Source organism: Pelophylax lessonae, assembly GCF_965119305.1.
Source record: "Pelophylax lessonae genome assembly, chromosome: 3".
NCBI lineage: Eukaryota > Metazoa > Chordata > Amphibia > Anura > Ranidae > Pelophylax > Pelophylax lessonae.
In genome coordinates, this window is record NC_138770.1 from 641,653,483 (window position 1) to 641,668,314 (window position 14,832).

The following is a 14,832-nucleotide window of genomic DNA, read 5'->3' on the forward strand; positions in this document are numbered from 1 at the left end:
AGATCGCCGCCATTACTAGTTAAAAAAAAAACAATAAAAATGACATAAATTTCCCGTAGTTAGTAGCTGCGATAACTTTTGCGCAATCCAATCAAAATACGCTTATTGCTATTTTTTTTTTACCAAAAATATGTAGCAGAAAGCAAATTGGCCTAAAATGTTAAAAAATGTTGATTTTTACACTTTGGGGGGGGGGGGGGGGATTTCATATAAAAAAATGTGAAAAATATTGTTATTTTTTCAAAATTTTCGCTCTTTTTTTGTTTATAGCGCAAAAAGTAAAAATCGCAAAGGTGATCAAATACCACCAAAAGAAAGCTCTTTTTGTGGGGAAAAAAAGAACGTCAATTTATTTTGGGTACAGCGTCGCACAACCGCACAATTGTCCTTTAAAGTAAAGCAGTGCCGAATCGCAAAATAGGGCCTGGTCAGGAATGGGGTAAAATCTTCCGGTCTTAAAGCGGTTAAAAATGCACTCATTGAGAATTGTTTTGTCAAAGACATGTAGCTAAATACATTTTGGCCTAAATATATGACAAAAATTGAATATATTGGATATTTTTTAACTGTCAAAGTAGAAAAATATTGTTATTTTTTCAAAATTGTTGCTTTTTATTATTAATATCGAAAAAAAAAAAAAAAAAAATCGCAGAGATGATCAAATACCACCAAAAGAAAGCTCTATTTGTGGGAAAAAAAGGACGTAAATTTTGTTTGGGTACGGTGTTGCATGACCGCGCAATTGTCAGTTAAATTCGCACAGTGCCGAATCGCAAAAAGTGGCCTGGACGTACAGCAGGAAAATCCTCCGGTGGTAAAGTGGTTAATGCAGAAGTTTCAAAAAACTTTATTTTTTGATCCTTTGTTTTTAACCACTTGTGGACCGGAAAGTTTTACCCCCTTAATGACCAGGCCAATTTTTGCGATACGGCACTGCATTACTTTAACTGACAATTGCGCGGTCGTGCGACCAAGTACAATTGCTGTCCTTTTTTCCCCACAAATAAAGCTTTCTTTTGGTGGTATTTCATCACCTGTGCCGTTTTTATTTTCTGCGCTATAAACAAAAAAATTTGGAAAAAAAAAACCAATATTTTTCACATTCTGCTATATAACATTCCCAATAAAAAAATGTAAAAATCTAATTTTTTCAACATTTTAGGCCAATTTGTGTTCTGCTACATATTTTTGGTAAAAAAAATCCCAATAAGCGTATTTTGATTGGTTTGCGCAAAAGTTATCGCGTCTACAAACTAGGGAAAAGATTTATGTCATTTTTATTTATTTTATTTTTTACTACTAATGGCGGCAATCTGCGATTTTTAGCGGGACTGCGACATTGCAGCGGACAGATCGGACCCCTGACTTACACTTTTGGGGGGACCAGTGACATTACTACAGTAATCAGAGCTAAAAATATGTACTGTTACTGTAATAATAACACTGGCAGGGAAGGGGTTAACCCAGGGGCGATCAAAGGGTTAAGTGTGAGCCTAGTGGGTGTTTTCTGACTGTGAGGGGGGGGACTTGTGAAATGATCACAGAGACGTGTGATCCTATATAGGAGGATCTCTGGTTCATTTCAGAGAGAACAACGGTCTGATGTGTTTACAACAGCAGACCGTCCTTCTCTCTCAGCTGGGAGCGATCGCTCGTGCCCGGCCGCAAACGTTTTAAAGCCCGAAGCGTGTGAATCACACTCAAAAAAGACTTAGCACCCGGTGCATAAAAAAGTGCACACACGCAAACGTGAACACACAAAAACTGCACAGGTTGTGCGAAAATGGTCTGGCCTCCGAAGAGGTTGGACCTATACCTTGATCCCCCGGGGCGCAAGACTCCTGACAGGGACTGAGGTACTTCCTATGGTTTGCCTTGTCGAAACCTGGCAAACCCCGTTCTCCAGGGGGACTGCCGAAACAGCCCACCCCAAGTACTGGGTGGGGCTCCCCCGAAGGGAGACCCCATGAGAGAGGGCGAACTAAGCCAAAAGGCCATGTCCACCCCCTCCCAAGACTTTCAAGGTAGGCCCAGAGACCCACACCGTACTCGTCTTGCAGGAAAAGAAGCGTGAAAGTGAAGTGACACACTACAAAGAAAAAAAACACACAAACAAAAAGGTGGGGAAGGGGAAGTGGAGAGGTGAATTAGTGCCTAAGTGAAAATACAAAGGCAGGCCTTCCGGCCGGAATAAGAATTCCTCTGGTCGAAGCCAAAAGGCCTTGCCCAAGAGGCAGGTGCTGAAAAAGTGTGTAGGTGCAGTGACCATGGTGCCGAAAAACTCAAGGCGAGCTGCCCCTCACCAGTGAGAATTAAGGCACCCCTGGGCTGCCACCCCAGGGGCACATACACTACGGGCTTTTTCTATCCCGGCCCAAAAGCCAGACCGAGTGTAGCCCTATCCTACCAGGAGGCATCAGAACTTTAGACAGCTTAGGGTGAACCTACCTTCAACTGGGGACAAGCCTTTTGCAAGGCCAGATTCAACCCAGGAGGAAAGGCCCTCCCACCGCCATCCGCCGTTCCTTACCAATCACATCCAGGAGCAGTACTAACTGGCCACGGAACCAATCCAGTTTTCTCGCTCCCTTCAAACTGGTAGGGGCGGACCCATTCAAATCAAGAAGGCAATGGAACCATCCGGCTTTCTCTGATGTGGCTTACTTCCCAGTCCCCTGGTAGTTCCGGAACGCTCTGGTTCATTTCGGCCCCCACCGATACTAACCATCAGGTTCCATACCAACTGATAAGAACAGATTTTTTGGTTGAAAATGTAATCTTTATTTGCATAAAAGATATACAAAAAACAATACTTTGTCGGGGTACATTCTCCGTACATTACATTACAATACATTTCCGGTCATACTAATAAATACATTCAATCACATACATTCATTCTGCGGTATGATGCCTGATGTGTTGTGCGGAGTAAGTATACCCCGTGCCATCACATCATGCATGATACCTGCAATGCAATACCCCTAAAGCATGAAACTAAAAACATTGTCTAAACGTTGCATTCCTTAAGGCTCCGTTCACATATAGGCGTTTTGGGGCGTTTTTGGGGAGTTTTTCTGCTCTAAAATCAGCTCTCAAAACGCCCAACAAGACAAATCCTATTCATTTCAATGGCCCCTGTTCACATCTGAGCGTTTTGTCGCTGTTAGCAAAACGCCCAACGCTCAAAAAAGTACATGAGCTTCTTTTTGGGCAGATTACAGGCGTTTTCCATTGGTTTCTATTCAATCTAAAAACGCCTGCACAAAAAACGCCTGTAAAAACGCCTGCAAAAACGCCCATAAAAACGCCTGAAAAAACGCCTAAAAAACGCCTGTAATTAGCAACGCCAAGATGTGAACGTAGCCTTAACGATATCAAATAATATAACATTTCAAAAAAGCAACAGGTGTGATGGGGGGGGGGGGGGGTGGGAGAGTGGGGTAAGGGGAGGGGAATGAAATCACAGGCCCGAAGCTTTATTGAATGGACAAAGACTCACAAGGGAGAGTGGGGGAAGGGGAAATCTTCAGACCTCCTCTTCCTCCATGAGATCCATCAGGTTATAGTTTCTGAGCAGACTGTGGACCAGTCTGTGACAGTCCTCAATGGACATCCTCTCCCTCTGGTGGATAAGGCGCTTTCTGGCGCACCATAAAGTGTCCTTAAAGCAACACAACACCCGCCAGGCGTTGTCAATGTCCTCTTGGGAAAAAGTACCATGAAAAAGTCCATTCAGCACAGCGAAATGTGTGATGGCGGTCTGTGGAACAAAGTCTCTAAGTTCAGGTTCCAAGGCCCTCAACAGGCTCTGTGCAAATGAGCACTCCCAGAAAACGTGAAAAGACGTTTCCTCGTGGATGATACAAAATGGGCAGTGCCTGTATCTGCACAAGTTTCTGGCATGCATGAATGTCCTGAGTGGCAGACCCCCCTGGACAGCCATCCACGCCAGATCTTTATGCCTGTTGGTGAGTCTTTTTGAAGAAACATTCCTCCAGATCGCTTTGCAAGTGGCTGAAGGGAGGCCTGGAACAGTCTCAGCAATGTCCGATGCTCTGATCAACTTGTAGATAGTTTTTGGCTTCCACAAGTCGGGCTTAACTCCATGCAGCCCCAGCTCCCTGATGAACTTGAAAGTGTCCAAGTAGTACCAAGGAGTGTCCCAGTTGTAGGGGATGGAGCTGTCCCATTTGTCCCATCCAAGGGACCTCCAGAGAGGCAGGAGGAAGAAACGGGACATGGAGTTGCCTCCAGAGTCCGAAGTTCTGTCAATCAAAGTTCTGCGGATGCAGTTGCAGGCAAAGAACACCCCCAGTAACGTTGCGATGTCGGGCACGCCCTTACCGCCCTTGAGGGGTTCCTTGAACATGACTGCTCGCTTCACTCTGTCCATCTTGGAGCCCCAGATGAAGTGGAACACCGCCCTGGTGATGGCCTTGCAGGTGTTGACCCGGGGGGGCCAGGCCTGGGCGAGGTACTGCAACACAGGGAGAATCTCGCTGCGGAGTACCAGTGTTTTCCCTTCGATGGTGAGTTCTCTGAGGCTCCATAGTCCAAACTTTTGTCTCATCTTGGACAGTCTCTCCTCCCAAGACTTCAGGGCTGCGCCCTCAGCTCCAAACCAAACTCCAAGAATTTTGATGAAGTCCGTCTTGATGCTGAAAGGGATTGATGCAGAAGAAGGCAGGAACCACTTTCCGAAGAGCATGATCTCTGACTTCCCGCAGTTGACTTTTGCCCCTGAAGCTTTGCCGAAGTCCTCACAGGTCTGGACGAGCGAGTCGATGGAGCGCTGGTCAGCACAGATCACCGTTACGTCGTCCATGTAGAGTGAGCACTTGACAACCCTTCTGTCCGGTCCCGGTGCGGTGATCCCTCTGATCTCTGGGTTCTGTCGGATGCATTCGGCAAAGAGCTCTATACAGCAAACAAAAAGCAGAGGTGAGAGAGCGCAGCCTTGTCTGACCCCAGAGAGAACAGGGAAAGGGTCAGTTTTCCAGCCATTCACCAACACCGTACTACAAATGTCATTGTACATCACATTCACATACGAACAAAACATGTCCCCAAGACCAAACCTGCGCAGAGCTCTGCACATAAACTCATGGGAGACACGGTCAAATGCCTTTTCCTGGTCAAGACTGACCAGGGCCGCGTGCACACGGCGGCCTCGAATGTACTGGACCGTGTCCCGGACAAGCGCAAGGCTGTCCACAATCCTGCGTCCAGGAATGCCACAAGTCTGATCCGGGTGGATGATCTGTCTGATGACAGATTTCAGCCTGTTGGCCAGAACCTTGGCGAGGATTTTGTAGTCCACGTTCAAGAGAGAAATGGGACGCCAATTTTTCAGATTCCCCTCTCTCCTCCTTACGCTTATACAAAATCACGGACCCCCCGCGCGTGTGACCGGCGGACCCGATGTCTGCCGGTCACTCGGTGATCGTCGGTGCAGAGGGAGAAAGGCAGGCGGCTGATGTAAACAAGCCGTCTGTTATTCTCCCCTGTGTAGGAATAGTGATCATACGGTTCTACTATGTAGGACCGTTGATCACTGTTCCTACACCTCAAGCCACAGCCAATCACAGTTAGAATCACGCCCCTAGGGACACACATAGCCCCTCCCTCTCAAAAAAGTTAACCCCCTTCACTGCCAGTGTCATTTTACAGTAACAGTGCAGATGTATAGCACTGATTACTGTAGAAATGTCACTGGTAACCCCAAAAATGTCAGTCAAGGGTCCGATCTGTCCGCCGCAATGTCGCAGTCCCGCAAACAAAATCGCAGATCGCCGCCATTACGCGTTAAAAAAAAAACAACAAAAATGACAAAAATCTTTCCCTTTGTTAGTAAACGCGATAACTTTTGCACAAACCAATCAAAATACGCTTTTTGCGATTTTTTTTTTTACCAAACATATGTAGCATAAAACAAATTGGCCGAAAATGTTAAAAAATTTTGATTTTTACATTTTTTGGGGGGGGGAATTTTATATAAAAAAATGTGAAAAATATTGTTATTTTTGCAAAATTGACGCTCTTTTTTTGTTTATAGCGCATGATCAAAAAATCGCACAGGTGATCAAATATCACCAAAAGAAAGCTCTGTTTGTGGGAAAAAAGGACATCAATTTCATTTGGGTACAGCGTCGCACTACCGCGCAATTTGTCCGTTAAAATCACGCAGTGCCGAATCGCAAAATAGGCCCTGGTCAGGAAGGGGGTAAAATCTTCTGGGGCTTAAGTGGTTAATGAACCGGCTGAAATTTGTATTGTGGGTGGCCAAGTTAGCCCCTTCCTAGCCATCATCCTTAGATTGAGAAATTGATGGAGACAAGTGGAAAATTGTCATCCAGTCATACGCAGTTGCTGTTCAGGTATTCTGACAGCCGCTAAGCAGTTGCTGTCAGAGTAAAGTATCCCAGCAGGGAGAGTCAACCAACCACTGAGTATTAGCCTGCAGGCTAAATGATAAAAGCTATCAATTTATGGCCAGCTTTAGGTGTTTGCCCATAGGCGTGCGCACAGGGTGTGCCAGGTGTGCCTGGGCACACCCTAATCACTCTGGGTGGCGCAGATTCCCCCTGCTTAAACCCCTGATATTTGACCAAATGGGCCTCATAAAAAAGTATAAAAATTATTTTAAAAAAAGTTTAAAAAACAATAAAAAAATAAAATAATACAAATAAAAAATACACCAATCTCTGCCTTACTGACACTGTTCACTGCTCTACTGACACCGTCAGTATATATATATACAGGGTTTTTTTTCTCAGAGAAAAGGTGCGGGAACTCCCCTTTCTAAGTTACTTTGGGTCTCCGCCCCTACCCACCTTCGGGCACTAACCCTTGGTTCCACCTCTGAGCACCGACACTTGGATCCACCCCCTACCCAGCTTCCAGTACAGTCCCTTTTAGAGAATATAGAGCCAAGTATAATTTTGGAGTGGAATGTATGGAATTTGTTTATGATAACAAGAAAAGCAATAAAATTGATCCCCCACAGCCAACAGCAATATACCCCCCCCCCAGCAGCAATAGACCCCCAGCAGCAGCAAAAGATCTCCCATCAGCCAGCATCAATAGACTCTCTAGCAGTCAGCAACAGCATACCCCCTCCCCAAACAGTAGATGCCTTCCAGCAACAATTAACCCACAGAATCAAAAGATCCTCCACCAGAAACAATAGATTGCCATCCAAAAATAGATGCCCTCCAGCATCAATAGGTCCAGCATCAGTAAACCCTCCAGCACCCCTTGCCATGGCATACATTCAGTGCTAGACGTGCCGGAACTGCGTTCCCCCGCGTTCCCGCTGAAAAAAAAACCCTGTATATATATATATATATATATATATATATATATATATACAGGGTTTTTTTTCTCAGAGAATAGGAGCAGGAACTTTCCTTTTCCGAGTCACCCCTTTTCTCTGCCCCTACCCACCTCCGAGCCCTATTCCTTGGTTCCACTCCTTACCCACCTCCAAGTACTGCCCTTTTAGAGAATACAGAGCCAAGAATCATTTTGTGGTGCTAAGTAATTTGTATGGAATATGGTAATAATAAGAAAAGCGGTAAAATAGATCCCTGGCAGGCAGTATTAATATAGCCCCCGTGTGCAACAATAGCAACAGCAATGGACCACCCCCAACAAAATTTCCCCCCTAGCAACAATAGACTCCCAGCAGCAACAACAGATCTCCCACAGCCAGCATTAATAGATCCCCTGCGTTCCCACTGAAAAAAAGCCCTGTAGATATATACACATGCACACACATATGTGTTTGAGCTTTGAGGTGCACACCCTAATGCATTAGGCTGTGCACACCTAAGCAGAAGCAAACAAAGTCCCTGGATTTAGGAGAGAAAGCTAACGATCCTAGATAAAACATACAAAACTAGCTGCTTAGTTTTCAGTGGAAGGGTCCTCTGAAGGTCCCACTTTAACTGCTTGCATAATCCTGTACCTAGTCCAGAAAGGGTGCCTATAGATTGTCTCGTTAAGGTGACATACCCCTGCTTTGGGGTTGTCCGTTTATTACATTACAATTATATCCACACAGGGGTCAGTTGAGGTAGCACAATTTCAAACTTGCATTCAGTATGAACCTACTTCATGGTCCCCAGGCGTGAACCTATCTAGCTGCACCTGTGCTAAAGCTGTTTCATGGTACCCAGCCTTAAACCTATTCCTGGTTTCAGGTTAAGCTGGATACACACTATACAACTTTTGTTGTTAGATTTTCTTTAGATTAAAGCCCCGTACACACGCACAGATTGTTGGCCGTAAATTGTCGGCCAACGTCCGATCGGCCGATTGTAGGCTTGTTAGTATGATGCTTCCGACAACCAACTGCGAATTTTCGGCCGAAAAAAATCTGGTGTGCAGGCTATAAAATTTTTGTTGGCCAACAAAGAACGGCCGATTGTTCCTCAGTCAGTACAGATTTCGGCAGACAAAAATCAGATGAGCAAGACTGGGCATGCTCAGAGAAGAAAAAACACACGGAAAGTCAACCATCACATGACATCACTTCTGAAGTTGGTTTTTGTTGGCCAACAAAAGTCCAGTGCAAGTCTAGAGCACATTTCAACCAACAAACAACACTGGACAAAAGACGGCCGATCGGTTGGCCAACAATCTGTGCGTGTGTACGGGGCTTTACCTTCAACTATGTAGTGCAAGGGCCTGCCTGATTGCATACAAATTGAAAGTGTTTAGGTTTGACCTCATATTATATGGTTTTGGTAAATCTAAAGACAATTGTATAGTGTGTATGGCCTCTGTGAATACTTTAGTGAGAATGACAGACGGCTGTGTTTACATCAGCCGTCTGTCATTCTCTCACTGCAGAGGGAGATTGCGAGTGGCCGGCGGTCATCGGAGCCGCCGGGCACACGCACTGACTCCCCAGCCGACGAGCGGGGGCGTGATCGCCCCCTAGCTCCTCCCAGGCTAGCGCTGTACATGTGCGACGCCTTGCCTGGGAGCGCCAGACTGCCGCCGTACAACTACAGCGGACGGTCGGCAAGTAGGTAAACCCCTGATATTTTACCAAAATCCCCTAATCACATTTGATCACCTGTGGCTCGTTCACTAAGGAGTCAGTGCGTGTGACCGGTGGACGCGATGTCAGCTGGTCACTCGGCAATCGTCGGTAGAGCGGGAGAAAGGCAGGCGGCTGATGTAAACAAGCCGCCTGTCATTCTCCCCTGTGTAAAAATGGAGATCAGACGGTTCTACTATGTAGAACCATTGATCTCTGTTTTTACACTAGTAGCCACAGCCAATCACAGTTAGAAACACGCCCCTAGGACACACTTAACCCCTCCCTCTCCAATACAGTTAACCCCTTCCCTGCCAGTGTCATTTTTACAGTAACAGTGCATATGTATAGCACTGATTACTGCAGTAATGTCACTGGTACCCCCAAAAGTGTCAAAAATGTCAGTCAAGGGTCCGATCTGTCCGCCGCAATGTCGCAGTCCCGCAAAAAAAATCGCAGATCGCCGCCATTACTCGTTAAAAAAAAAAAACAACAAAAATGACAAAAATCTTTCCCTTTGTTAGTAAACGCGATAACTTTTGCGCAAACCAATCAAAATACGCTTATTGTGATTTTTTTTACCAAACATATGTAGCATAAAACAAATTGGCCGAAAATGTTAACAAATTTTGATTTTTACATTTTTTTTGGGAGGGGGGGGGGATTTCATATAAAAAAATGTGAAAAATATTGTTATTTTTTCAAAATTTTCGCTCTTTTTTTGTTTATAGCGCAAAAAAGTAAAAATCACCCAGGTGATCAAATACCACCAAAAGAAATCTCTGTTTGTGGGGGGAAAAAGGGCGTCAATTTAGTTTGGGTACAGCGTCGCACGACCGCACAATTGTCCATTAAAGTAACGCAGTGCCGAATCGCAAAATTTGGCCTGGTCAGGAATGGGGTAAAATCTTCTGGTCTTAAAGAGGTTAAAAATGCACTCATTGAGAATTGTTTTGTCAAAGACATGTAGCTAAATACATTTTGGCCTAAATATATGACAAAAATTGAATATATTGGATATTTTTTACCTGTCAAAGTAGAAAAATATTGTTATTTTTTCAAAATTGTTGCTTTTTTTTATTAATATCGCCAAAAAATAAAAATCGCAGAGATGATCAAATACCACCAAAAGAAAGCTCTGTTTCTGGGGAAAAAATAGGATGTAAATTTTGTTTAGGTACAGCGATGCATGACCGCGCAAATGTCCGTTAACCACTTTACCACCGGAGGATTTTGCTGTCTTCCGTCCAGGCCACTTTTTGCGATTCGGCGCTGTGCGACTTCAACTGAAAATTTCGCGGTCGTGCGACGCCGTACCCAAACGAAATTTACGTCCTTTTTTTCCCACAAACAGAGCTTTCTTTTGGTGGTATTTGATCACCTGTGCGATTTTTACTTTTTGTGCTATAAACAAAAAAAGAGCGTTTATTTTGAAAAAATAACAATATTTTTAACATTTTTTTATATGAAATTCCCCCCAAAAAAGATGTAAAAACCAATTTTTTTAAAAATTTTTGGCCAATTTGTTTTCTGCTACCTATGTTTGGTAAAAAAAATCGCAATAAGCGTATTTTGATTGGTTTGCGCAAAAGTTATTGCGTTTACTAACAAAGGGAAAGATTTCTGTCATTTTTGGTGTTTTTTTTTTAACGAGTAATGGCAGCGATCTGCGATTTTTTTTGCGGGACTGCGACATTGCGGCGGACAGATCGGACCCTTGACTGACATTTTTGACACTTTTGGGGGTACCAGTGACATTACTACAGTAATCAGTGCTATATATATATGCACTGTTACTGTAAAAATGACACTGGCAGGGAAGGGGTTAATTTTATTGGAGAGGGAGGGGTTAATGTATGCCTGGTGCTTACTGACGTGTAGGGGGGGGAGGTGACTGAGTGACACAGGGACAGATCGGATGTCCAGCTATGCTGAACACTCCGATCTGTCACTCCCTGTCACTATGGAGATCCGCCCGCTGTGTTTACACACAGCGGGCGGATCTCCAGACTCGATCCCCGACGATCGGGGCAGAGCAGCGGCGATCGCCACTGCTCCTCCCCTGGCCCCTGTTTTCATTCACAGCGGGAGCGAGCCTCCGGCGGCGCGCAAGCGCCGCCCAGAAGGGGGAGTGTCTAACGACGTTAATACTACGTCTCTGGACGATAACGAACCACTCTGCCGCAGTAGTATTACTGTGAGCGGTTCTAAAGTGGTTAAAGTCACGCAGTAAAAAAATCGCAAAAAAAACCCTGGTCAGGAAGGGGGTAAAATCTTCCAGGGCTTAAGAGGTTAAAAGAATAGCTGGGTTATGGCAGCTATGTGTGAGAGTTATATAGATGAAAAAATATTGAGGAGAAGCAATTTGGTGTAAGAAAAAAGTTGGTTCTGCTGTGCAACTGTTACATGTAATACAGCTGACTAGGTCCCTTGTACAGTGGGATGCTCAACGGTTGCCAATGTGCTTCCAGAGGCCACCACTGTACTCTAGAGGGCTTCTTCATGCTTTAACGCACTCCATCCCCCCAGAGGCCACTCTATGCTAGGCTCCTTCATGCTTCAACGTGCTCCATCCTTGATGATAGGCTCCTTCATGCTTTAACGCGCTCCATCCTCGATGATAGGCTCGCTCCTTCATGCTTTAACGCGCTCCATCCTCGATGATAGGCTCCTTCATGCTTCAACGCGCTCCATCCTTGATGATAGGCTCCTTCATGCTTTAACGCGCTCCATCCTCGATGATAGGCTCGCTCCTTCATGCTTTAACGCGCTCCATCCTCGATGATAGGCTCCTTCATGCTTTAACGCGCTCCATCCCCGATGATAGGCTCCTTCATCCTTTAACGCGCTCCATCCTCGATGATAGGCTCGCTCCTTCATGCTTTAACGCGCTCCATCCTCGATGATAGGCTCCTTCATGCTTTAACGCGCTCCATCCTCGATGCCAGGCTTCTTCATGCTTCTGACTAGGTCCCTTGTACAGTGGGATGCTCAACAGTTGCCAATGTGCTTCCAGAGGCCACCACTGTACTCTAGGCTAGGCTTCTTCATGCTTCAACGCACCTGTGAGGGACACTTAGTATGGCACTGCATTACCTCTAACCTACAGTTCAGCAGAACTGTATATAGAGAAATTGCAATCGGTATTTAACCCCTCCAAGGTCAGAACTGGTAAACTTAGGGAGAGTTCCATTTTTTATTTTTTATTTTTTTTTCACAGGAAACGTCCCAAACGGATTGTATAAATGACAATACTGTATGTGGAAAAAAAAAATAAAAAAAGTTGATTACAATAAACAAAATAATAGGAATGCAGCACATTGTGTGAGGCATATCACTATATGCAAATGAGCAGACCTACCGCAATGCATTATGGGAGCGTAGACCCCTCCCACCAGCCAGCACGAGCCACAATGTTTTCAGAGACAGAACTAGAGATCTGCTGGTGGGCGGGGTCTGTGCTCACACAATGTATTCTGGTTGGCTGGTGGGGTGGTGGGCGGGGTCTGTGCTCTCATAATACATTCTGCCAGGGCTACAGACTGACAGAATGTGCTGCATTCCTATTATAATCTCCTTTTCATGTCACAGACATTATTCCTCAGGAAGAAAAGTCATTTATAGAATTAGTTTGGAATGTATAGATGAAAATATTACAGTTGTTCCCTCCCCCTAAGTTCCCCATTTTTTTTTTTTTTTTTGACACTTCTTTATAAGTTATTTGGCTAGAAAATGACTTAACCACTTCCCGACGAGCCGCCGCAAATGTACAGCAGCAGGTCGGCTCTCCCAGGCACGTACGGCGCTCACCTGGGAGGAGCTAAGTAGCGATCGCGCTCCCGCCCCCGCTTGTCAGCAGGGAAGCTAGTGCGTGTGACTGGCGGCTCCGATGTGCGCCGGCCACTCGTGATCTCCCGCCGCTGACAGAGAAGGACGGGCGGCTGATATAAACACAGCCGTCCCTACTTCTCCCTGAAGTGATCACAGATGTCATGTGATCCTGCTATATAGGATCACATGTCTCTAAGATGACTTCACAAGTAAAGCCCCCCCCCCCCCCACACACAGTTAGAATCACACCCCTAGGGCCACATTTAACCCCTTGATCACCCACAGGGTTAACCCCTTCCCTGCCAGTGTCATTATTACAGTAACAGTGCATATGTATAGCACTGATTACTGCAGTAATGTCACTGGTACCCCCAAAAGTGTCAAAAATGTCAGTCAGGGGTCCGATCTGTGCGCCGCAATGTCGCAGTCCCGCTAAAAATCGCTAATCACTGCCATCATTAACAAAAACAAAAAGTTCAAAAATCTATCCCGCTAAAAATCGCAGATCGCCGCCATTACTATTAAAAAAAAAAAAAAAACAATAAAAATGACATAATTCTTTCCCGTAGTTAGTAGACGCGATAACTTTTGCGCAAACCATTCATAATACGTTTACTGCGATTTTTTTTTTTATTTACCAAAAATATGTAGCAGAAAACAAATTGGCCTAAAATGTTAACACATTTTGATTTTTACTTTTTTTTGACAATTTCATATAAAATTATGTGAAAAATATTTTTTTTTTTTTTTGTTTTCAAAATTTACGCTCTTTATTTGTTTATAGCGCAAAAAATAAAAATCGCAGAGGTGATCAAATACCACCAAAAGAAAGCTCTGTTTGTGGGGAAAAAAAAGACGTCAATTTTATTTAGGTACAGCGTCGCACGACCGCGCAATTGTCTGTTAAAGTCACACAGTGCTGAATCGCAAAATAGGGCCTGGTCTTTGAGCAGTCTAATCCCCCGGGGCTAAAGTGGTTAAGCAGGGGTAATCTGCGCCACCCAGAGTGATTAGGGTGAGCCCAGGCACACCTGGCACACCCTGTGCGCACGCCTATGTGCTTCTGTCTTTTTCTGAGGAGAGTTCTTCAGCAGGCTGAGTGAGAAGATACAATGTATGGGGGATATTTATTCTGCCTTGGATAATTACTGCACCACCGCGCAATTGTCTGTTAAAGTCACGCAGTGCCGAGGAAACCTTCCGGAGCTGAAGTGGTTAAATACTGAGGTATTTTATTTTTACTACAGGAGATTCTCTTTCAGATAAAAGTGGTTTTGCAGGCAGATTCGCAGTGGGCCCACTATTAGAAGCCCCCCCCCCCCAGGTGCCCCTCCCCCACCGCTTCCCAGTTGTTCCCGCCCGGGCTTACCTGACCGATCGGTGATGCACCGGGAGCAATCCGACACTGGCAGTAGCCAAGATGGCCGCCACTCATCTCTATGCCCTTGGAGGACCAGAGGGACGTCATGACGTCACTTCTGGTTCCCGGGCCAAAATAATTATTATTTTTTTTTTTAAGCACTTTACCACTGCTCACTGTGCTGCTACTGCGGCACAGTGGCTCGTTATCGTCTGGCGACATAGACCTAAGTCACCAGACACTCCCCTCTCTCGGCGGCGCGTGCGCGCCGCCGTAGGCTCGCTCCCGCTGTATTCAGACACAGCGGGAGTCGGACCAGGGGAGGAGAGGTGGTGATCACCGCCGCTCTTCCCCGATCATCGGGGATCGAGTGTGGAGATCCGCCCACTTGTGTAAACAGAGCGGGCGGATCTCCTAAGTGACAAACAGTGATAGATTGCAGGGTTCAGCATAGCTGAACCTGCGATCTGTGCCTGTGTCACATAGTCCCCTCCCCCCACACACGTTAGTAAGCACCATGCATCAGAGGTGGGGGACTCGAGTTACATGACTTGACTCGAGTCACCTTTTTGGGGACTTGCAACTTGCTTGT